This window comes from Silene latifolia, unplaced genomic scaffold, assembly GCF_048544455.1.
Source record: "Silene latifolia isolate original U9 population unplaced genomic scaffold, ASM4854445v1 scaffold_124, whole genome shotgun sequence".
Taxonomy (NCBI): domain Eukaryota; kingdom Viridiplantae; phylum Streptophyta; class Magnoliopsida; order Caryophyllales; family Caryophyllaceae; genus Silene; species Silene latifolia.
In genome coordinates, this window is record NW_027413129.1 from 882,994 (window position 1) to 910,184 (window position 27,191).

General features: G+C 37.8%; 1 non-coding gene across 1 annotated transcript; it reads right to left on the reverse strand.

Moving 5' to 3' along the window:
- Positions 1–19,738: 19,738 nt before the first annotated feature.
- Positions 19,739–19,845, reverse strand: LOC141637654 (small nucleolar RNA R71). Its single transcript, XR_012541840.1, has one exon. It is a non-coding gene; the product is annotated as a small nucleolar RNA R71 (small nucleolar RNA).
- Positions 19,846–27,191: the final 7,346 nt, after the last annotated feature.

Below are 27,191 nucleotides of genomic sequence, written 5' to 3' on the forward strand. Positions count from 1 at the left end.
GAGTCGTCATGCTACCTAGGGTTTGCTAAGTTGTTTAAACATAAACCTTAAATCCACCACTTTTATTTCGACTAGGGTATTTCGAATGAGTTGGGCTTATGAGCCGTTTCTCTTGATCGACTATACGCCTTGTGCAAGTAATATATTAGGTTAAATCTAGAATAGATTGCCTTAAGATATTTTATCTTAAAGAATTATTTATATTTATCTTATTTACTTATTTGAAATATCTTGTGGATTAAAATAAGGAAAGATGAGATTTGTTCCTTGTGAAACAAATCATCCTTCCTCACGGCATCATGAGGGTTTCAAATAAAATCCTAGCTACCTCCTCTACTATATATACATATGTGCTTTAATCTTTCAAAATAACTTTTCGCATATTAAAATCCTTTTGCAAAAAAATTGAGTTTAAATCTTAATCAAGCATTTTATTTGTTTTTGTATTCGAGACGAAAAGTCGTGCTTCAATTTGCTTATTATTCCATAATATTACGTTACTAGATAATAGTACTTAAACAGTGTTTCTTACTCGTTCAATTGTGTGAACACTTAGAAGAACAATCAAGTTGTAACACCCCAACTATCCGACCAAGATAATTTTAGCTTTACCATCTCGGTTTCCCGAGGTAGTGTTTCAAAACTCCAATCAAGAACATTTTATTAATGTAATGTTTAATGAATTACATAAACGTAAACAAATGAATAAATAAAATACAACTCGTGACATCTATACTCTTCTAGCCAACTAGACTCGTCTCGTGATATCATCAAGCTCGTCCCGTTTCCCGCGTACTATCCAAACAACCTGAACATAACCTGCTCCCCATATGACCAAAGGATATCATATGGATCGACACAGGCCACCCCAAACGAGTTAGGTGACAATGCAAAGACATACAAACGTCAGTTTCATTAAATAAATAAAGTGTGACATGACTCGAGCATGAATATGCAACATGACTGTGATATGAATGAACTTCCATCAACAACCACCACCACGGTACCGGGACACGCCTAGACATACCGACAACCACACTAGTACCGGGACACGCCCAGATATACTGATCACCATACTGGTACCGGGATAAACCTAAACATACCGATAACCACAAACAGGTACCGGGACACGCCCAGACGTACCGGGTCCGGAAGGCAACCGGATCCTCTGCTAGACGTCGTGTCTCAACCATACGAGTCCTTCCGTAACCCAAACCATAAATGTGCACATCCCTCTTGGAGTGGGAAGCTCCAAGAGGCGACTTAAGCGCAAGACGGTCTCCCAACTGTCTTACGTCTCCAAAACAAGTAACCAATCAAACCACCAAGTCCTCCGACATACAAGACAACACAACAAATACGATATACCACATAACATGCCCAATTACCGAGTTACTCAATGCAAATGAATGATGAAAGACTCAATTTATAAATAAATACGACAATGAAACTGAGTAGGATAAACCTACCTCACAGCAAATCCGCATAAGCAACCGTCACACAAGCTAGGTCCGTCTCGTAAAACCGTCTCACAAAACCCATTTCCTAAAATACGATAATAATACGAATACGTATAAATATACTCATCCAATCATACAAATACATATACAAATACGTATAAATATACTAATCCAATAGGTATTCCAATACATATAATATACTAATATATTTATAGCAATACGTATAAATATACTAATACATTATAAAAATATGTATACGACGAAATAAATACGAATTAATTAACTAAATAAACCCGTCTTAATTATTTACTCAAAAACCCGACTCACCCAACCACCACAACACCACCCCCGCTGCCACCACAGCCATGATGGCCACGGCCAGCAGCAGCAGCCCCACGGCCACCACCAACTATAGCGGACACCAACACCACCCACAAACACCATAAGCACCACCCTCCTCACACTACCCACGCACAACCCGCCACCACCACAACGGTGCCGCCCTGGCCACGATGGGTCCAAGGGTGGCCACCATGCCGGCAACCACTCGTCCGTACACCCTACTTCTAACCCAGATTCCAGCCACCAAAGCCGCCCTAGCCACCAACCAAGACCACCCCTCAACTCCCCTCTCTTCCCTCGACAACCACCGCCTAAAACCTGAACCCAAATTGACCCGCAACCTGTCCAAAATCCCAACCCTAACCCGTATGACATAAACCACCAAAACCCGTATATACTGCTCGGTCAAACCCTTTATGGGCGGTCAACGATAGTCCTATAGTGGTCATGGTGGGTCACACGGTGGGTCCAAGTCGCGGGTGAGTCAACGGTATAAAAATAATAACATAAAGGCTAGTATAAGACGGTTTACCTTACGATCTCAAGGCGGAGGGACAAAGGGCGGTCTTTCTCTTCCTTTCTCTCTAATATTTGATAGTGGATTTTTGGTGGATTGCATTAGGATAAGGTAAGGGATAAGGGTGGATAAGGGTAGTATGTATATGTATGGTAGAAGCATATAATACATGTATTATTATTATTATTATTATTATTATTATTATTATTATTATTATTATTATTATTATTATTATTATTATTATTATTATTATTATTATTATTATTATTATTATTATTATTATTATTATTATTATTATTATTATTACTATTATTATTATTATTATTATTATTATTATTATTATATTATTCCGTCTCAACATAACTCGTATAATTACAATAAAATATTATTATTATATAATTATTAATACGGAGTATTACAATCTTCCCCCCTTAAAAAGAACTTCGTCCCCGAAATTCACCTCACTCTCATTTCCTCAAATCTCATGCATTCTCTTACACCTCATATGTTTATCAACCGTATACGCTCTTTCTAAACATCACACCTATCCCAAAGTTCTTCACTCAATTCTCACTACTTTCTCACATTCTGTACTTTCTCTTTCCTAAATTTCCGAATTATTACCTTCACTCCCCCCTAAAAGAGAACTTCGCCCTGAAGTTCAACTAGCAACCTCAAAATCCGGTCTCATACTCTCATTACTAAATTCCACAAATGATCATGTTCCAGGTTTGACACTCTTTCCTATTCATTGCAATTCCATAAATAAATCAGGTATGGTCCAAATGCCATTGGTATAACCCTAGTCTACGAGCCTCCCAAACGTCAAGGTATAAGGTTCAGCCCACGGTTCAAAGCTCTAATCCCATAACAACTCCCAACTCAATTGGTTTTAAGTCTACGCATAAGTCTCGGGGTATAACTCGATCACTACTATGCGCATATAAATCACGTCTAATCTCATACATGTACATGTATGCCAATCAATCATAAACATGCGGATTCTAAGAAACAACCAAATAATGCAACATTACTCGACATGTGACTCAACCATGCTCAACATTCCCATTTTCTGGAAACCATGCCACGCATATACCACGTCAAATCCACCACATGATCACACATGTGTTTTCAATCATCCATACCCATATATTACCAACAACTTCCGCTCATACGGAAGACCACAATCACAATCATGCAAATGACCACTATGCAACACCTAACTTGCATTTTTCATCTTACTTTTTCGCAACGAAATGAACTCAGGTCGATTAACACACATCAAACTAGGTTGTCCTATCAATTTTATCATCAACCAACTCATGTCGATTCAACGATTTCCATTACATGCAAAATTCTACACCATACGATCAAGCGTAAACAATTCACACATATCACACATGTAAGGTCAATCATGGTCAACCAATACAAGTCAACTAATATCAACCGCAAAACAAGGGTACATGCTCAATATTTGGTCAAATGTCCTCCAAAACAAGAGTCAAAGCATTGCACTCGGTCGAGTGTAGAAGGCCACTCGGCCGAGTAGGCGACCACTCGGTAGAGTGTCACCTGGGGCAGAATGTTTTCATTCTCAACTCGTATCCAAACTTCCTATTTCATCACACAAACGCTGATAAATCCCGATGGTGACTCATATACAATTAAACAACCGAATCAAACACAACTATTGGCCTTATGGCCACCATTACTACATAATTTAGATAAAGCATCCAAGGCAAACTGTAACACCCCCTCATACCAAGGTGCCTTACCAGGACCACCCTACCATGAAAGTGTGTTACCATCTCGGTTTCCCGAGGTTAGTACATATCAAAAGCGTCTGAACTGAGCACATTTATTAAATGCCATAAAGGGTTAAAGTTTACATCCACCAAAAATCCAAAAATTGATTCAACAAATACAACTCCAATGTCTGACAACTAATGAAATCAAAACTAAGACTCGGACGGTGATGCTATGACTGGTGATGACAACGCTCCCATGACTGCCCCAAGCTCACCACTAGCAATACCTGTCAAGCCTGCTCACCATCCCCGAATGGATCACCGCAGATTCCACAAACAACAACGGGGTCAGTATTACTCAATCAATATAAGACAGACAAACGAGATACTAGCTGATCATCCTCCAACCCCAGTCTCCCGATCTCACACAGTAACCGACTACACACCAAAGTGTGTAGCCCTACCAAATTACCCATCGCAACAGGTAATCCTCGCCGCCAGTGGGTGACCGCAGCCGCTCCCACCTAGTCCAGCTCATCAACGAGCGACTAACAATCCTTGTCCCTTAATGTGCACATCCCCTCCCGTGGCGGGTTCCACGGAGGGCGAACTACGGTGTGAAGCCACTCCCGCAAGTGACTCCACCACAATCACAATCACACAACATCACAGCCGTCACAACATCTCCACATCAACACCGTCACCACAACACCCATACTCCGATGACAGCAGATAACAATATTTACAAAACAAACATGTCTTAACAATGAACAGTAAACTGAGTAGGGAAACCCTACCTTAGCAATCAACAGTATAATGAAACTCGGACAATCAGAAAGGCTCCTCTACGAAGTCTTCTCCTATACAATAATCACATAACACAATTACACATTGCACAATCCCCCATATTCCCAATTCCATATATATATACAGTAACCCCAAAGAATACAAATAATATAGAGATAGAACTTACCAACAGTAGAATGAGGAATTATACACAAGAACCACGAAGATCGCACACACCACGATGCTAGGGAATGATTAGGGAGTGATTAGGGTAAACGTAGAAATAATGAAGTTTGAAATAAGGTTTTAGAAACTGACGCGGGATATAAAAATAACCTCAAACATTCCCTAATCAAACCGTCAAAATACGCTTCGCCAGACCGGATACTCGGTCGAGTAAAGTGTATACTCGGTCGAGTATCCTCTACTCGGTTGAGTATCCACTATACTCGGCCGAGTATTCCTCGGCAAAACCGAAACACACCACACCAACAGCACTACTCGGCCGAGTAGGCTCTACTCGGTCGAGTAGTCACTTAAGAAAATCCGTAGTATTACAGTCTTTCCCCCTTAAAAAGAACTTCGTCCCGAAGTTCACACTCCACCCCAAAACAAGACACTACACAACGCAAAAAGACTACACTAACAAGCATTTACCAACGCCAAAGAACCACACAAGACACCACAAAACTCACTAACCCGACTCAAAATAATACAAAACACAACCGCGACCATCTCCTTCCCCCCCCTAAAAGACAACGGTTACGTCCCCGTAACCAAACATACCTGATCAAAAAGACTAGGAAAACGTTCTCGCATGACTTCCTCGGGTTCCCATGTGGCCTCTTCCACATTATGATTAGACCAAAGGACCTTGAGTAAGACCGTCTCACCATTTCTTGTCTTACGAACCTTGCGATCAAAAATCTCTTTAGGAATCTCGGCGTAGGACAAGGATTCATCAAGCTCGATGTTCTCCATCTCAAGGATATGCGATGGATCACTAACATATTTTCGAAGCTGAGAAACATGGAAAACAATGTGAACTCTATCCAAAGCTGGTGGCAAAGCTAATCCGTAGGCTACCTTGCCTGTACGGTCCAAAATCTCATAAGGACCTATGAACTTTTGTCTTAGCTTACCTCTCTTCCCAAATCTCATCACACCTCGCATAGGTGACACTTTCAAAAGGACCTTGTCACCTACTACAAACTCAATGTCCCTGCGGTGTAAATCGGCATAGCTCTTCTGACGATCTTGAGCTGCTCTTATCTTTTGCCGAATTAACTGGACTTGCTCAACCATATCTTGTACCAGCTGTGGTCCTAAAACCACTGTCTCAGAACTATCATCCCAACAAACTGGACTTCGGCACTTCCGGCCATACAAAGCCTCAAAGGGGCCATCCCGATGCTCGTATGATAACTGTTGTTGTATGAAAACTCGATCAGATCAAGCCTGTCTTCCCAACTGCCCCCAAACTCCATAACACATGCCCTCAACATGTCCTCTAAGGTCTTGATGGTTCTTTCCGTCTAACCATCAGTTGCTGGATGAAAGGTTGTACTCATCTTCAAGGTTGTACCCATCAACTCCTGCAGTTCTTGCCAAAACTTGGATATGAACCTCGCATCACGTTCAGAAACGATATCTTTAGGTATACCATGTAACCGAACCACATGCCTCCTGTAACCCAGTGCCAGCTGCATCTTAGAGCAAGTATCTTTCATAGGAACAAAGTGAGCTGACTTGGTTAACCGATCAACAATTACCCAGATCATGTTGTTACCTTGCTGTGACCTAGGCAATCCCACAATGAAGTCCATCAAGATTGACTCCCACTTCCACTCAGGTACTTCCAAAGATTGTATCTTACCTTGTGGTCTCCTTTGTTCACCCTTGACCCTTTGACATGTCAAACATCTGGCCACAAACTCAGCTACATCTTTCTTCATGTTTGGCCACCAGAAAGTCTTCTTAAGTTCTTTGTAAAGCTTGTCACCACCCGGGTGAACTGAATAAGGAATACAGTGAGCCTCCGTCAAGATCACTCTCCTCAACTCTGCATCCTCAGGAACACACCATCTCCCATCAAAATGAACACTCCCATCTTTATGGATAGAAAACATGGAAACCGTCCCACTCTCTACTCTTGACTTCCACTCTTGAATCTTAGGATCAAGCTCCTGCTTACTCTTGATGTTCTCGTACAACTCTGGTTCGATCGTCAAATCCCCGATGGTATCCCCCTTTCTTAACATAAAGATCCCCATCTTGGACATCTCATCCCTCAGCTTTAGCAAGGACATGGCTGTACATAGCGAGTGAACGCTCTTCCTACTCAGAGCATCTGCAACAACATTAGCCTTACCCTCGTGATAGATGATCTCCATGTCATAATCTCCGATAAGCTCCATCCATCATCTCTGTCGCATGTTAAGCTCCTTCTGAGTGTAGATATACTTTAAGCTCTTATGATCAGAAAACACCTTAAAGGTTGCTCCATAAAGATAGTGCCTCCAAATCTTAAGAGCAAAAACAACTGCACCCAGCTCCAGATCATGAGTAGGGTAGTTCTCCTCATATGGCTTCAGCTGCCTCGAAGCATAAGCGATGACTTTCCCTGCCTGCATCAAAACACAACCAAGACCATTCTTTGAAGCATCGGTATATACCTCAAAGTTCTCACATCCCTCTGGCAAAGCTAGGATAGGAGTTGTGGTCAAGCGTTCCTTTAAGGTCTGAAACGCCGTCTCACAACTCTTGTCCCAAACAAATCTGGTCTCTTTCCTCATCAAAGACGTCATGGGCCGTGCTATGGTAGATAAATCTTTCACGAATCTCCTGTAGTAACCAGCAAGGCCTAAGAAACTCCAAATCTCAGCAACATTCTTCGGTGATTCCCACTTGGTTATGGCCTCAATCTTACTAGGATCCACAGATACTCCCTTCTTAGATATCACATGGCCTAGAAAAGCCACTTCCTCCAACCAGAACTCGCACTTAGATAGCTTGGCATAAAGTTGATTCTCTCTCAGAGTCTGCAAGACTATCCTCAAGTGCTCCTCATGCTCTTCTTTAGTCTTATAATAGACTAAGATATCGTCGATGAAGACAACCACGAACCTGTCCAAGAACGGTGTAAAGATCTGGTTCATCAAATCCATGAAAGCTGTTGGTGCATTGGTCAACCCAAAAGGCATCACCACGTGCTCATAGTGACCATATCTAGATCGGAACGCTGTCTTAGGAATATCCTCATCTGCTATCCTCAGCTGGTGATAGCCCGACCTCAGGTCAATCTTGGAAAACACACCTGCTCCACTTAGCTGATCAAACAAGTCATCAATCCTAGGCAAAGGATACTTGTTCTTCACTGTGACACGATTCAGGTCTCGGTAATCGATGCACAGTCTCATACTCCCATCTTTCTTCTTTACAAAAAGAACTGGAGCTCCCCACGGTGACACACTAGGCCTGATATAACCCTTGCTTAGCAACTCATGTATCTGCTTTTTCAACTCTGCTAACTCCTTAGGTGCCATACGGTAACGTGCTTTGGATATCGGACCTATTCCCGGTTTAAGCTCCACGCTGAAATCAACATCCCTCTTAGGAGGCAAACTCGGTATCTCCTCAGGAAAGACATCTTCGAACTCTCTCACCACAGGTATCTCAGAAGCTGTCGGCAGCTCTACTCGGTCATCCCTCACATGACAGAGAATCAAGAGGCACTTCTTCCTCAAACATGACTTTAAAGTCATCACAGCTATGAACTTACACTTAGGTTTCACCACAAACCCTCTATAAGACACCCTAATGTTGGGAAATGTGTCCTCAACAATAGTGCGATCACATGATTTAAATATCATTATTAAATCTCATTTCAAGAATACGGAAGGGATGATACATTACATATATAGTCAACTGGTCCACACATATCGGTAATGATTGGCTGGCTAGAGTTTGACATTACTGTCGTGCGACGGTGGTGATCAGTTGATCCCTTAAGGTCACACCTAAAGGACGATTCCCTTAATTAAAAAGGTTAATTAATTGTATACCGATACAGATTAATTAATTCCTTAAAAATTGAACAAATTCAATTTGTGAGAGAGAATATTGATATCTTATTGTAATGGGATTAAATAAGATTTATTTTAGTAAATAAAATGCTTTATTACTAAAATTGTTTATTGTTTGAGAAACAATAAAGATAAGAATGAATGGTTGATTATAATTACAAGACATTGTGAATTATAATTATATGACCCATTTTATTTACGTGATCAAGTATCACTAGTCAATTTGTTGAAAGTAACTTAATTAATTCATAAAATGATATTTATGTGATAAATATGCATTAAATTAATTAATAACATGTATCATACTACATGTGACATATTGTGTGACAAATGACAAATTGACAAAATAAAATGGTAGTCCATTTTAAGTATATGGACCGAAAATGGAGGGTGTGTTAGTGGGTTTTGGTTGTTTTATTTTATTTGATAAAATAAACATAATGATGCCTACCTACTACTAGTCTTACACCTCTTACACACCTACTATTTTTGAGAAGAGTAAAAGGAAAAGAAATGATGCCAATTTTGGCTCTTCCAACCGTGACACTCCCTCTCTATTGTGGGTTGTTGGTTATTTTATTTTCCTTACACACACATTCATATGATGATATAATTCATTCTTACAAAACATGCAAAAGGTTCATGCTTTTCTCTCTTCTCTCTCTTTAATCTTCATCAAAAAGATGAGATTTTAATCCAAATTTATTCAAAATATTACTAAAATTATCAAAGTAATATATGAGTATTAGTAATCAAATTTAAGGTAAACCACAATATAAACATCTAGTACATGTTAGTTTGTGGGATTAAGGGATTGTCTTGGGTGCTACTAATTGGAGAATCTCTACTTTGGGATTTTTGTATGTTCATCCATTATTGGAAAGCTCAAGAACAAGAGAGAAAGGAGATCTCTCTTGTGCCCATAAACCGAAAATCCATATGTAAGAATAATGCTTCTTCCTTATTTTGTTTTAAAGTTTGCATGCATAAGATCAATCTTTAATTTCATGACAAATTAAATTATAACATATATGAGTATGTTAGTATATATAGATCTACTTTTCCTTCAATCGGTATCAAGAGCCACGGTTGTTTGCATGCAAATCGGTTAAAAGTTTTTCCGAGTTATAAGAATAACATATAAAACTTGTAAAATTTGTGTTATTATGAGATATCACGAAATTAATCCATGCATGTTAATATTTCTGGTCCTAAAATGTTTTAGGGTATTTTGGTTAATTTTACGGATTTTTATTGTTCATATAATACAATAATGGCATTTAAATATGATTTTATGAGTAAAAATGTCATTTTCGGTCTAAAATTAGCTATACTTCGAATTTTCAGTTGATTTTTGGATATGTTGTCAAATATATTATTTTGAGGTAACCTGTAAATTTTCATAATTTTTGGACTTGTTATGCTCGAAAAATGGATTTTTCATTATTAAATTCGGATTTAAGTGAAAAATAGGTTAATATGAGTTAAATTTCGAATCTGGTCATATAAAATTAATATGTTGTCACATGCAATTTTACAAGATGTGTGTAAAATAATTGGCTATAACGAAGTCTTTTTGCATGATTTATGGATTTTTGAAGAAAAATAGCATAAATAGTGACATTATTAGTGTAAAATTAATAAAAACATAATCTATGACTTAGGAAAATCGTCTAATGTTGCATTTTATTATCTTTTTCAGATCTAAAATTGAAAAGTTAATGAATATAATTTTTCTATGTTTTATGATTATTTTATTAAAAAACCGATAAACCGCAACATTGTTTTTCCGGAAAAATTTCGAAATTTTTAACCTAAGATTTTGAACATTATGAGTGTCATGGTATTTTTCCAGAATGTTCATGACTTTAAATTTCAAATTTTGAATTTATTTGAAATTTTGTGATTTATTTGAAGTTTATAGCTTATTTTTGTATTTTTTAGTCCATTAATGAACAATTTTATAAATATGAGTTAATTATGGTCAAATTATTAGTGAAGACTAAATTTTGAGCCCTAAGAGGTTAGGGTAATTAACTTATGCATAAATATGAATTTATGTAATTTTTGTGATTATAAAATGTTGAAATCACGCAAATCCGTAAAAACCGAGTAATATACGATATTGGCTAATTAAAGGCGATTTAGCATAAAATTGAGCATGTTCATACATATTATAATGCTGCATTTTTCTTTATGATTGTCATAATTTTAATTTATATAATTTTGAATTATGTAATTTTACTTAGTATGGCCTTAGATTTTAATTGGTATTTCCCGATATGTATGGGAATATCGATTCGGTTGTAATTTTATTGTGATCTCGTATCACCGTTTTGTAATTTAATAGATTTATTTTATTTTAGTTACAAATGTATAATAGGAAATTATGTAATTTGTTATGTAATTTAATTTATCTCGGAGTTCCCAAAGACGGATTTCTTCAAGAATGGCGATACATAAAGACGGTGTTACCTCGAGATGCGTGCCACAACCGAAGTTCAAGGGACCAATGGAGTTGGTTTCCGAATATGTAATAGTTAAATAGTTTTTCTATTTTAGGAAAAGCCATACTAGGATTTATTTATTTTTATGCTTGCATTTTATTTTATGTTGCATGCATCGCTAAATCGCCATAACTAAAACATGCATTATCATTTTATCGAGTTTATCGACCGTGTCAATTATAATTATCGTAGTTCACCGCTTTAGTTCACTTAAAACGTGATAGATAATAAATTGACATGACCTCTCGCTAAAATAAACAATTGAGACTTAGCCTTACCAAATAGTAGAAACCATGAAAACTTATTTCGCGAGGGAGTGCACTCAGCCCTACCGGGGTACAAACCTTGTTACGTAGGGGAAGTGGGTGATGAATGTTGATCCACCGAATTCATGTTGATAAGGGATGAATCGGCCCTACCGTGCCCAAGTTGATTTGGATTTGGATCATGGACACATTTATTCGAAATTTGGGTTGAACTCAACAAAAGTTTTTGATAAGGGATGTATCGGCCCTACCGTGCCCTTGTCGAATGTGTTTTGGGCTAAAGATAATTGTTAATGTAATATTATCGACCAAGAGTTCTAAAAGTAGAATCGATTAAAGAGTTAATCTACCGAGTTATATTGATAAGGGATGAATCGGCCCTACCGTGCCCAAGTTAATATGAATTTGGATCTTGGAATCATTTATCATAGTTGGGTAGAGGTCACTATGTAAATGCTTTACTTGTTATTTACAAGTATTAATGAAACGATAAATGTTAAGTTTTCCACTATTCCGTTGTTATATTGTTCTATTTCTTTACCACAATTCATATACGATATCATTTCGATTCAAAACTCCATTAAAACATCGTAACTAAAGACAATATGAATTTGCTTCTAAAACCTCATATGAACCATTGCTAAGGATCTCTTGTAAAGAGTATAGATTAAAGTTAGTCATTATCAAACAGGTTTTTGATTCTAGACTAACATATCTACTTACAATGGATTGTTTTTCATGTACTTAAATGAATTAAGTACCTTGAAGCGATAAATTGTTTTGGAAATTAGTTTTGTCCAGAATTCGTAATTGACCAAAATAACGCAACCACTTCAATGAAAGTTTTAAGACTAAAACGAACAAATGAAGAGTGATCTTCGTGAATTCAATTTTGCTTCTCAAAGCAAAGACTCATTGAAATAAGTGGGAGCATTCTCTTAAACTGTTAAGATGAGGACGAGGTTCAAGAAGTAAATGGAATTGATACAAGGTAATGTTAAAGGTAAAGTTGTTGAGAATGACGATACTAAACCTATCAATCCCGACCGATAAAGTTTCCATTGTCTTAAATGTTGGACACGAGAAAGGAAACTACCCCAAATTATTGAAGAATCAACAAGTTAATTGTGGGACATCTAATGGGACCTTCTTCGTTAAATGTTTATTTGATTAAACACAAATTTTGCTAGTATTACTTCGTCAATATTAGAAACCGGTGGTGGTTTTCATCATTATGTTTGATACATAGGATGATTAGAATATGACGACTAGCAACAATGAAGTCAAGAGATAGAGTCATTGTGTACTAAATCTAGTTTTCGGGTTTGGAGTTGTACTTAATTGTGACTATTAAGTATATAAACTCTAAATAAGAATACAATTTGTTATAGATACAAAAGAGGTTTCACTTTTGTGACCCTATACACCATGATTTGATGTATGGCTAGCCCATCATCAAGGTGATTATATTCTAAACCAAACTAGAATAATATATCATGAAGATGATGCAAGACTCAAATTGGTAACCCAAGATTAAACCTTAAAATTTTGGAATAATGAACGCAAAGAGTTAACGAGTACTCTTGAAACCATTAGATTGTTAATGGTATATGCGTATCTTGTATTCAAAGCAAGATGTCTCGTGCCTTTTGGTTGAAAAGGAGATCGAGGTTATAAATCATTGATCCATAATAGGTTGATCATTCTCTTTTACCAACGATTTAAGTTGACGCTAGTGTGTTCACTTAATAAGGTAAATAGAGAAATCTTTGAAGAAGTTCAAGAGTTCAAGGAATCACGATTTAGTCGTGATGGGATTATCAAAGTGAAGACTTTGATATAAGCCAAAGGAAATGTGATATAGTATCACAAATTAATCTCTCTCAAAGACGCATTATGAAATAATGTGTGGATGGATAAGAAATCAAATGCTATTCGATATGGTTTGGACTTCAATCAAGTTACTTTGAGTTACTTGATCCTTTTGGGGATTTTATCATTTTTGTCTAAATTATTTTTCCACTAAATCGAATCATATGAGATATGAAATGGTAAGGGTACCATGGTTGTAAGTTTTTCACAAGAAACAAATGCTCATTTTTCCCTTGCAATTATCACGAGCACGACGGGTTTGCGGCTCATGAAGCTGTCTTTCTAAAATACAAGTTTATTTTTAGAAGACAGAGTGGGAGAAATTATTCAAGAGCCACAAAGAATGCCACAGAGAATGTTATGTCGCAAGAAACTGGTCTTTCTTGGCTACATGAGACGTTTTGTGTAAGACATTATACATTGTTTCTTTAAAACCTAGGAGGTTAAATTCGTCACTTGTTAAAGATGATGAATTCATGCTACTCTTAAGAAAGTAAAGAGCTTATAACTTACAAAAGAAATTGTTTGATTTAAGTTGATTACTTCTAGAAAGTAATGAACATATGACTTACATAAGAGTGTTTAAAGTCACAACTCAATACAAGGCTTAGAGCCATGAAAATCCGAAACGAAAGGGCTTGATTAGTGACAAAGGGTCTTGCACTAATAAAGAGATATTTCAATGCAAGATTAGTTGCAAAGGGTTTTGCACTAATTGAAATGATTAAGTCTATTTGGATCTTCTTAGGGATTGTGTTTCATTATGAGGATATGCATACAACAAGTGAATCTAAAACCCACTTCTTCAATAGAAGGAATGTATTCAATACATGTCATAAGTTTTATAGATTCTTGCAATCCTAAGATAATGTGAAACTTAAGAGAGAATCTTAAGTAGGACATCAATGAGTTGGAATCAACATTTTGATCATGTGATAAAACATTTCTCGATAAGTCGAGAAGTTGTGTTTATACATGGAGTTTAGTGGGAGTTACGGAATTTTTAATTAGTCCGATATGTGGATGACATATTGATCATTGAGAATGATTTAAGACTTTTGGAGTATTATAATACATCTTGAATATCCGGATTTATGAAGATAAATCCACATGATATTAGCGTCGTTAAGAAGTCTTATGTTGATAAGATTCATGACTAGTTCAATTAAATTGAATATATTTGATTGATTTCATTTGCTTCATTTGCCGAATCAATTAAAAAGAAATGATGTATAACACTTCATATGCTTTGAGTATGATGAATTGTTTTCAAAAATCGAATTTAAGTAATCTTTACCAAGTAAGCTATAAAGATTACCCTTAAGTGCTTGCAGAAGCACTAAGGAAGTAAAGCAAAGTGTTTATGATGCAATATTGTGTAAGGGTGTTACACAAGTGACAATTGACAATTGAGATTGCGCATGGTTTCCGACAAAACCATAATCAAAACACATTAGGATGGTTAAGATACCATTGTGGCAATGTTAATTAAGAAGTAGATTTTCTAGAATCGTTCTAGGCAATAAAGAACAATGAGAGATATTTATAACGGAAATTGAGTACACTTGCGATCATGAGATGTGCAAGAAGGATGAGTCTCGCACACTGTGAAAACAGTGGGAGCTATTCTTAGGCTAGAGGGCCTATGTCTTGATTGGATCTCGACACGTACTCATAAAGTTTTGTAATGCAAATGTATACATTACAAAAGAAAACGAGTATGTAGTAAGGTTGAGTAAGGTACAAGAAGTTGATAAAACCTACTAACCAAAGCCTTCTCATAGGCTTAACATGATGAGTCATGTCATTTCAATTAAATTGAGATGAGTAACTACATAAAAGATCAAATTAGATTATAGAATATGAAGTAGTAATCAAGCATTGACTATTCATATGTGATAATCGCATTTGTCGTTTGAGTTTTACTCTAAAACTCTTCTTTTCTACTTTGTTACATCCAAACGGGTTGTAGAGACAACATTGAACCCCGTTAAAGTGAACACGGATTAGCATTGTATTCGCCCATAGTCACTTGTATGAGGTGACGTCTCTAAGTGACTAGAGTGTGATGCGATTGATGGCAAGTTCAAGTGCCATAGAGTCATGTGAGATGACTAGTCGATCACATAGGCAGATGTTAGGAACACTTTGTCGGGCAGTGACCGCTTATAGAGTTCTGGCAAATTTATAAAGCCTGGTCGTGGCGAGAGCTACTATAGTATTCTAATGAGTCGATTCTTTTGACTAAAGACTGTTCATCTAAGATGGCACAATTTCAGATTAACTTTGATTTGTGTTACTACGACCTTCGTAAATGGGGTCAAATGGGCATATTTTGGGTTATGATGGATGTGGCTAGTCGAAGGGAATAAGTGCAATAGGAATTGTCCACCCCCTTGTCAGGGTTAAAACAATATCTCAGGGCCACTCGAGGAGTAATGAACTGGAAATGCGTGGCCACGCTCGGAAGGTATCCATGGTGGATAAATTCCGGTCAATCAGTTATTCTCCAGATCGAGGAAACCACTCTCGATATGATCACTTGCAAGTACGACCCGAAAGACACCTTGCATTGAGTGGGAGATAGTAATAGGACAAGAGAATTGGTGACGCATACTTGTCGAGGACAAGTGGGAGATTGTTGGGAAATGTGTCCTCAACAATAGTGCGATCACATGATTTAAATATCATTATTAAATCTCATTTCAAGAATACGGAAGGGATGATACATTACATATATAGTCAACTGGTCCACACATATCGGTAATGATTGGCTGGCTAGAGTTTGACATTACTGTCGTGCGACGGTGGTGATCAGTTGATCCCTTGAGGTCACACCTAAAGGACGATTCCCTTAATTAAAAAGGTTAATTAATTGTATACCGATACAGATTAATTAATTCCTTAAAAATTGAACAAATTCAATTTGTGAGAGAGAATATTGATATCTTATTGTAATGGGATTAAATAAGATTTATTTTAGTAAATAAAATGCTTTATTACTAAAATTGTTTATTGTTTGAGAAACAATAAAGATAAGAATGAATGGTTGATTATAATTACAAGACATTGTGAATTATAATTATATGACCCATTTTATTTACGTGATCAAGTATCACTAGTCAATTTGTTGAAAGTAACTTAATTAATTCATAAAATGATATTTATGTGATAAATATGCATTAAATTAATTAATAACATGTATCATACTACATGTGACATATTGTGTGACAAATGACAAATTGACAAAATAAAATGGTAGTCCATTTTAAGTATATGGACCGAAAATGGAGGGTGTGTTAGTGGGTTTTGGTTGTTTTATTTTATTTGATAAAATAAACATAATGATGCCTACCTACTACTAGTCTTACACCTCTTACACACCTACTATTTTTGAGAAGAGTAAAAGGAAAAGAAATGATGCCAATTTTGGCTCTTCCAACCGTGACACTCCCTCTCTATTGTGGGTTGTTGGTTATTTATTTTCCTTACACACACATTCATATGATGATATAATTCATTCTTACAAAACATGCAAAAGGTTCATGCTTTTCTCTCTTCTCTCTCTTTAATCTTCATCAAAAAGATGAGATTTTAATCCAAATTTATTCAAAAGATTACTAAAATTATCAAAGTAATATATGAGTATTAGTAATCAAATTTAAGGTAAACCACAATATAAACATCTAGTTGATGTGACCATAATTGGCGCATATTTAGCCCCCGAATTACCATTGTTTCCATGCTTTTTAGTGCCTATTTGGGTCATTTCTTATCTTTAGTTCTTTGTTTTGCATATTCTTTGAGATTTTGATCCCTTGGTAGGAAAAGAGTAAGAATCTTGCATTTTTATGGCAAAACAAGGCTAAATTGATCATATTCAATGACCAAGCATCAAGGAGAGACAAGACTAGAAGGCCTTTGTACATAGCATAGTAGAAGAGCAATGTTGAGAAAAGGATCCTTGAGTCCCCAAGGAAATCCTCAAGGAATTCATGAAGAAAAGGGAAGAAAAAGAAGAAGGAAATTTGCTGAACTACAATCCGAACGGATTGTAGAGAATCCGTCCGTCCTCGCCAATCCGAGCGTCCCGCAAAGGAATCCGCTCGGATTCCCCCTCGCCAGTCCGAGCGTCTTGCCCAAGAATCCGCTCGGATTCCTCAGCCCAGATCCGGCCGTCCCGACTCCCATCCGCACGGATCGCAGCACAGCACGTTTTCATTCCTCAAGCATCGATAAGAGAAGCCCTTCTCTCGGATAATCCCGGAGGCTCCTTGCTCAACTTAAAAAGTGTAATTACTAGTTTAGCCCTTAGTTAACCCTAATGCATCCTCCCTAATTTTCACTATAAATACCCCATTAGTCTAATTAGAGGAGCATGTTCTTCTTATCAATAATTAGTGTAGTTAATATCAATCAAATCTCTCTTCAATATTGTAATCAAATATTAATCAAGTGTTAATCCAAGTTTTAGTTCTTTAATCTCTCTCTTGTTCTTACTTTATTTTGGGTAATTGAAGATTATTTGGGTTATTATTGGGAGATTGACAACCTCTCAATCTAGGATTCAAGTACTTCTATTATTCTTGCTTTATTATTGGAATCATTAGTAGGTATAATCTCTTAATCCCTTTTTAATTATTGCTAATTACTTTCATTTATTCATCATGTTTCATTATGTTAGTATGATTGACAACCTTTCTAGCATGATCAATATGATAATGAGTGAGTAGTCTCTTAGCTAGGGTTTAATGGGTGATTAGGGGAAACCAACATGGGGAATGATTCATGCTTAAATTAATATGCTTTCATATCTTATTTGCTTGCTTGTTTTGATCTTAATACATGCACATGTTATATTTGATGAAATGCTAAGCCTATGAATCCTTGCATTTACTATCATCTTCTATCCTTTCAACTTGACTTGTAAGACATAACCCAACTCGAGTCTTGTTAGACCATGCATGTGTTAAGTAGGGAAGATTAAGTCGACTTGTAGGTGTTGTACAATCCAAGAGATTCGGCTCCGGGACCCAAACTTTCCTAGGATTGTAAGATATAACCCAACTCGATCCATCACAACAATAATTGCTTGATTATAATTTGAGAACATGTTTGTATGATCATATCCCATGATTCCCCTATGAACCCATGACACCCTAGTGCTTTTAATCAATTGTTTACACCCTTATTTTATTTATCTTGTTAGTTTATTTTCATTGCTATTTTAGTTTAGTAACCTTCTACATCAACCCAATTTGTGACACCCCTAGACACCACTAGTTACAATAGAATCTTCATTTCAATACCCGTCCCTTGGGATTCGACCTTTACTTGCCTCTTTACTAATTGTAGAGTTGTTTGTGAAGTATAAATTGTGTTTTGTATCGACCATTGACCAACGACCACATATGCTTAATTGTGAACACGAAATGGCTCCGATCAAAAATGGCGCCGTTGCCGGGGACGGTGTTTAATTGATTTAAGATTTCTTTTATTGTTTTTAGTTGTGTCTTTCTTCACCTTGGGGAAGTAAAACTCCTCAAGGTTTGTTCTAATTGTTTTCTAGTTGTTTGATATTTTGCATGTCTAGAAGGTTACAAAGAGATTTGTTACCTTTTGACCGTGAAATCGAAAGAACCTTGACGAATAATAGGAGACTTGTTAGGAGGAATTTGGGAGGTGTTGGTGAAGTTGTTCAACCCACTAGTGAGTTTGTCAATCCTTTCGCAATAGAAGGAGAAGAGAACCCATTAAACAATACCACACAAAATCCACCTACAATGCCTAAATTTTCGTCACACTCTATACCCACCGAGGAGGATCTACCAAATGGTACTCCTACCCCACAACATCTTACCGGAAACTTTATTGCCAAGTCCGCCTTCATTCAACTAGTTGAGAGGAGCCAATTCGGGGGAATGCCTAGTGAGGACCCTCATTCTCATATGGAAACATTTTGTGATTATTGTGAAGCTATCTCTCAAACGGGCGTGACTCAAGACCAAATAAGATGGGTCTTATTTCCTTTTTCGTTAATCGGCACCGCAAAGCAATGGTTGAAGGGCCTTGATAAGGCCACCCTTGGAATAGATTCTTGGAAGAAGCTAGCTCTAGCTTTCTACAAAAATTTCTACCCACCGGAAAAGACTAATATGCTAAGAGCTCAAATTACGGGTTTTAAGCAAAGGGATGAAGAATCTTTGTATGAAGCTTGGGAGCGGTTCAAAGGTATTTGTCGCTCATGTCCTCACCATGGACTTAGCGAATGGTTTTTAGTGCAACAATTTTGGAATGGTTTATATGAAGATTCAAGGAACATTCTCAATATGGGATCAAATGGAATGTTCACCGAAGTTGATGACAATCAAACATGGAACAAGATTGAGGAAATGGCGGTCCATAATTCGCAATATAGTAGGCCTCGCAAGGCTACTAGAGGAGGAAAGTATGAAGTGGACACCGTTACTCAATTGGGTGCTCAACTTAGTGCTCACATTGACACAATCAACTTGAAATTTGAACAAGCTATGGCTAGACTTGAGGAAAACTCAAAATCAACAAAGCATCATGTCAATGCCATGACGGCATCCTCATCAATCCCAAGCGGGATATGTGAGAATTGTGGAACCTTGGGTCATGACTCAAGCGAATGTAGGGGAACAACCGAACAAGTCAATGCTTTCCAAGCTTACAAAAGTGGTACCCCTTATTCAAATTTTTACAATGAAAACACCAAGTTCCATCCAAATCTCTCATACAAAAGCCAAAATGTCCAAAACCCTCAAACAACATACACTCCACCACCCATGAGAAATCAAAATCAAAGACCCTTTTACAATCAAAACCAAGGTTACCAAAATCAAAACCCATACAATCACCACAATGACCAAAGTTTTGATGTCCAAAAAGCGGTCCTCCAAATGCAAAAGAATCAACAAGAATTTTTCACCCAAATGCAAAAAGATAGCCAAGCAAAAGACACCACCATCAACAACATTCTAGCTCACACCAAGATGTTGGAAACACAATTAACTCAACTAGCATCTTCTAGCTCACAAAGACAAAAGGGGCAATTACCACCACAAAGTAACCCCCCTAGACATGAAACGGTTAGTGCCATTCACTTGAGAAGTGGTACAAGGTATGAAGCACCGAAGAAGCAAGTTGAGGATGAAGTTGTGAGAGCTAGTGAGAATGAAGTTGTGGTGCAAGGTCCCAAAGAAGGGGAATCATCAAAAGAAGAAAGCTCAAAGAAAAATGAAGACAAAGCCAAAGAAAAGGAGCCCATTGTGATTAGACTTCCTTTTCCAAGTCGTCAAGCCAAGCCTAAATTTGATGATCAACTTGGGAAGTTCATGGAGATTGTGAAGAACTTAGAAGTCTCAATTCCTTTCACGGAATTAATCAATCACGTTCCGGCCTATGCAAAGTACATGAAAGATATCCTCACAAAGAAGAAGTCAATCCGGAAACTTGAGACTATCGCATTCACCAAGGTGAGTAGTGCCATACTTCAAGTGTAATACCCCGTATTTTATATTGTTTATCGAGTCGAGTAATTGTCTGGTCGTATTGATATCGTAGAATCGAGTTATGCGTAAGCTTGTCAAGACGGGTTTAACTGAATGAGATCACGTAACTAATTCTTTTACCAACCACGCGGACCCATAACATTTACCCACTTACCCAATCATGCTTACCCATGACCCATTTACCTTTTAACCTAAAATTTAACCTAATTCTACCCCAACATCCTAAACCCTACTCCTCCAACCGCCTACCTCTTTACAACGGCCCATATCTCAGCCTTCACGCAATTCGAGAAAGAGAGAGAGAGCGTGGGCATTGACGGCGCAGCAGGGAAGAGCTTAGGGTGGTTGTCGACGTGGTGAGGCGGCCCTGGTGGTGGTTGTGGTGGCGGAAAAAGGTAAGAGTCAACCCCCTTTCCTCTGTTTTCATCTTTCTGTCGAGTCTTTGGTGGTTGTTCGTGTCTTGTCAGGGCGTTGCTGGTGGTTGTTAGCAGGGTAGGGGTAATGGGTGGTAAGGGGCGAGTGTAGTGGTGGTGTTTAGGGTGGTTGTTGGTGGTGATAATGACGGTAAAAGGGGGCAGCGACAGAGGTGGTAGAAACGGGTTTATGCAGTGATTTCAGGCGAGTGTTAGACGACTAGGTTTGGGGTGGCACCACCGTGGACTCGGGGGAGGTCGAAGTGGTGGTGCCACGGTGTCTGTGTTTGTGGGTTGGCGGTGAGTAGTCAGGTGGTGGTTTGGCAGGGAATAGAGCTTGGTGGCGGTGGTGGTGAGTCGCGTAAAAAGGGGTGTTTGGTGAGGTTTGGCGGTGAACCAGGCCAAATGACGGCCGTGGTTCACCTCGCCGGCGAGGGTCGACCCCAGTGGGGGTGGTTGCTGGTGGCTGGGTTGAAGTGGGTGTTGCGGCTGGTGGTTTTCGTGGTGGGTCAGGTGGTGTTTGAAGGGTGTGGGCACGTGTGAAGGGAGTGGTGTTAGTGACGGGTTGATTTGGTTTTTAAGCGGGTTTTGTCATAAGTCTAAATCGTTAGAATTCGTTAATTCATCGTATTAATTAATTAATTTAGATTCCGAGTGCACTAAAATAATTAAAAGACGGGTTTTGAGTCGGGTGTTGAGTTATTCAAATAATCGATTCGGGTTTTCATTAAAATCGCATATGACGTTTAATCCTTTGATTATCACTTGATTTTAGTTCCGAGTTATTAAAATAAAATAATAATTAATCATAATTAATTATTCTGAGTCGGGTTTGTTAAAAGAGAAAAGTTACTATATCGGGAAGGTTTCCATTTTAAGAAATTCTATTTTTAGTAACTTCTATTTTGGGAACGGGAATAGTTAAGTAATTGGTTATCATTTCATTATCTTTCAGAGGGCAAATTATTATGGAGTATCACCGAGCTCCGACTAGTTGATGCAGTTCGAGGTAGGGAAATACACTTGACTTACCGGTGTTGTTAAATTGTGTTGAGTTGTTGTGTTACATGTGACCGAGCGGTGATCGATGACTTGTGCGTGGTTGTAATTTATGTTATGATTCATATCTTGGAGTGTGGTTGATCGAACTGCCCCATTCGTGTTGATTATGTTATTTCGTTAGTTCGATAGCTGGCATGATTTCATTCATTGATATACATATCATGTTGCATTGATTACTGTTGAGCATTGCATATGCATTGGAGTTGGAGGATGAGGTGGTGGTGACGATGTTGAGATACGGTGTGATGTTGTGATAAGGCCCAGGCGGGTTCTGCAGACTTGCCCTAGTGTCCTCCGCATGCGCGGGCGGATCGACTACGGTCGATATATATAGTCTACCGGGGATCGGTATGGTGGGCGTCGGGGTTGTGTGTGTGATGAGTTGAGATGGAGATGGAGGTGACGGAGTATCATGCATATCATATTTACTGTTTTATTGTTTTCCCTACTCAACCTCGTGGTTGACCCTGTGTATTCGTGAACACCTGTGATGAACCGTTTTATGGGGAGCAGACTTGACAGGTTTAAAAGATAGGACGGGAGCTTGATGGGCGTGAGACACTGGATCAGAAGACATAGTAGTTAGATCATTATTTAGAAGACCTCCACTTCCATTTATGTAGTTCTTTATAGTTGTTGTAAAAGAAGTTGTAGTAATTAAGTTAAAGGATTTATATAAGTTGCCTTGGAGTTTAATTTGTTATTCACTACCTCGGGAAACCGAGATGGTAACACCGTCATTTATCTGAGGAGTCCTAGTTCAGGCCCTTAAATAAACGGGGGTGTTACAAAGTGGTATCAGAGCAAACGATCCTCAGGCCTAAACCAATGAACCCAATGAACGTAGGATGTGTCTAAATAAAATGAACCCTGGGAATAAACGCTAGGAGCTCACGGTGCGGTTAAGAAGGCGCCCTTAATGCGTGCTCTTTTGCCCTCTCGAGTTTTGAACCTGTGCAACCCAAGAGAAAACGAGTGAATGGGGTAGTTAGAAGGAAAACCTTGGATATAAGCGAGTTGATGTATACCTTGAGACCTAGTGCTGAAATTATGATATTTATCTGGATGGATGTGAATGACGTGTTGATAGTGCTATTATGTCTGGTAATATGTGGTTATGTGATCCCAAAGCCATGCTAGTATAGTATCGTGATAGTAATGAGAGACACCATTGAATTGCTTGTTTCTAGTCGTAGCAATCGTGATTAGATGTAAGGGGTAGGTCGGGAGGCGAAGGGACTTCTATGGGATAGATGTTTACGTAAGCACAAAGTGTGAGATTTAAGTTGGGATGGGTTAGTATACATAGTATGTTCATAAGAGCTTGTAACATAGTAAAGAATAACCTAGTGCTGAAACTCGTTTTGTTTGATTTTACTCTTTAATCGACCTTACTGCCATTTCTTTTCTGTTTATTGCCTATGGATGAAAATTTTATGGGAGGTAGCCTCGGGGATTAGTGTTCATTTGGCGTTGGTTTCATGCTTATAGGATATACGGATTAGGAGTAATAAATATTTTGGTGGGCTGTGGTCAGGAAGTTCCTGTGCAGTGATGTGTTGGCCGACGATTTTGTAAAAATCCTCATTTAATTTGTGTAAATGATTTTTGCATAATTCCAACTCCATCGACTAGAGGTTTCGCATATGTTTTCAAATTGATAAGCCACGAAAATTCTTGATGTCTCTATATTAAATGGTAAGTGTTTCAAACTGACCCAAGTTTCGGACCAATTGCTGTCACATACTTGTTTGGACCAACTGAGTTGTAAAATTCTTTAAAAATTTAATTCTTGAATTTTCGACCTCATTCTTTTTATCACAAATTATTAACTCTCTGTATGTTATGAAAAGTAATATAACTTAAGTTTTCGTTGAACGGCTGTTTATTCGTGATTTTTGAAAGTTACAACGTGGATCATGACCTGTAAAATGTGCGTTCTATGCTAAGTTTTCACACAGTTGTTTGATTAATTCATGAGCCTTAGTAAGGTGAAATTATAATGTTTTATATGATGATAGTAGCACGCATGTTCAGTAGTTATATATCTTAACAAGTGATAAAATTAAAACTTAGTTGATAACATTGTTGGCATGATAGCATGAGTAAAAATTGGATAGCTTAATTTGATTCTTAATCGAGGGTGAAAGGTTTATACGAGTCCAGTTGTTTGCATACTTTGTAAACATTTGGCATGAGGTAATGTCTCTGGGTGTGCATCTTATTTGCATAGTGGTCGGGTATATATATAAATATAAAACTATATTGTCATATCTTGGTAAGTTGATAGCGTTAAAAGTTAATTGACTGTTCTAACATACACGCATGAGTAATTATAATAATTAGGTCTAAATGTCTACACATGAATGGTAGTAATGGTTATGCCTAAATATTACCACATGTAGGATGTCATCTGAGTCCTAAGGTCCTTTTTGTGAGCCTGTGTGCCTATAGTTATGCCTATTGCTTCCATTGCATTAAGTTATTTCGGTTGAACCTAAACCTATAATATGATAATAAACAGTGTTGTTATTTTTGTTATTGAATATGTTCGTTATTACAATATCGTAAAAATACTAAAGTGATTCTTGCAATTGCATGAGTGGGATATAAAGGAAACTGTTTGATATAACACGACAATTGGCATATTTATATTCTCGAGTCGTTACTATCAATTATATTAAAATAAAGATTGTTATGATAACTATGTTGACAATTATAATAGGATAATCCTCTGATGATTCACATGATATGCTTTGGTTTAAATGATAGTCGATATAGTTACAACTAATTGAGTCTACAAGTTGCCCAAGTATTTAAGTCGTGCAAATCAGTGAAGTGTCCAAGTTGCTAATCTTTTACTATAGCTAGAATTCTACAAAGTATAAGATGATGAATGTATGTTTAAACTCGTTATGCGATATCGTTTGTTTTGCTGAAAATGAGTTGTACTAAGTTGCTGGACACAATTGAACGATATGGTTGCTATGATGTCAAACACATGTGGGATATGGAAGTAATGTTGTGTTGTTATGAATCATATGTTGTTACTTTTATTAACAAATACGTTTCAGAATTTATATCAAACAAATTGACTAATTCGTGTTGTATGTCTGATGAGTCAAAAGGTTTTGATTACGTGTTATGTTTTCTATGGTTTCTAGGTGTTAAGTAGTGCTTATGTACCACATGTTTTAATACTCCCGGTGATTTATTAGTGGTAGGGCGGGTCAGTTGTTCGAAATTGGTAATGGTTTTGACTTGGGAGAGGAATTTGGTGGAGTCAATGTTAGATTGTATGCTGGTTTACGTGCATTCTTGCGGTTGATATTCCTAAAGTGGTTGTTCCCTGGTAGATAATGCGAACTGCGATGATCTTGAGTTGACCAAAACCATGGTATTACAACAGTTACCCTGAAAACTTGTTATATAGCTTTCGCACACTTAAACCTCGAGAACGAATCCTTGTCTTAACACCCTTGTGTCTTAATTTGTTAACTTTCCATTTTGTAGGATGGATCCCTACAATGTACACCCGCAAGACTGTTACATGTCACTTGATGCTGACTTTAATGAACATTGTGAGAGACTTTGTGCTGCCATGGACATGTATGGCCATAATGGGCACCCTGAGTATTTAACTAATACTCAGTTAAGAGCATATACCCTTATCGATTCTATTCCTGACTCTGGTATACTAAAGGACAGCAAGCGCATGTACATGAGAGAGTTGTCCACCCACTACATGAGGCTATTCCGTGACCCCAATTACTGCGGCGGGGCCAAATACCCGCCCGAACATACCTTCGACTTTATATCAGGCAACCTGAGACACGAATTTTACGCTAAGGTATCTGATGCCGAAAGTATGACTGAACCACCCATGCCAGACTTCGGGGAAGAGGTGAACCAGAAAGGGAATGACATAGAAGTCACCAGAATCAGAGGAAGCGCGACCTAAGGACCGTTAGGTTAGGACTAGTGACACCATGATCGGTCTGTTATGAAACAGTGTAAACCTTTGGTTCCTTCTTGTTGTTCTTTTAGTTTGATGTTGTGTTTTAAGTCAAGCATGAGATAAGTAATAAGTGTTACTTGTTGACAATCAGTTAATCCCATAATAAAACCTTGTTTTCGACGTTAATGTTTCTGCGCAAATCTTTTATCACGTGTTCTTTTCTGTTACATGTTGTTGACAGTGTTTTGTTACATAGGAATATGAAAGTTGAGAAGAGGTTACGAGGACGTAACCATGTTTTTAGTTGGGTAGGATTGTAAAATCTTAATGTTTATGTCCCACTTGTTTATAGATTGTGGTTTTGATCAAGTTGTAGATCGTAGTTTTGACCAAGCTGATGTTTCATTGCGTGGTACCCACACAAATGAGTCCTCTATGCTGTGTAATTAAACTGCTGCTGTTATGGTGCTCTGATAGTTTGCATGAGTTCATGAGGGGTGATGGGTTTGCATGAAGTAAGTTCCGGGACGTAACTTTCTTTTTAGGAGGGTAGAATGTAACATTCCGTTTCAACCGCTTGAGTCCATGAATCCTTGTACTAGAAAATCTGTTTGATAGTTGAGCGAACTTCGGGACGAAG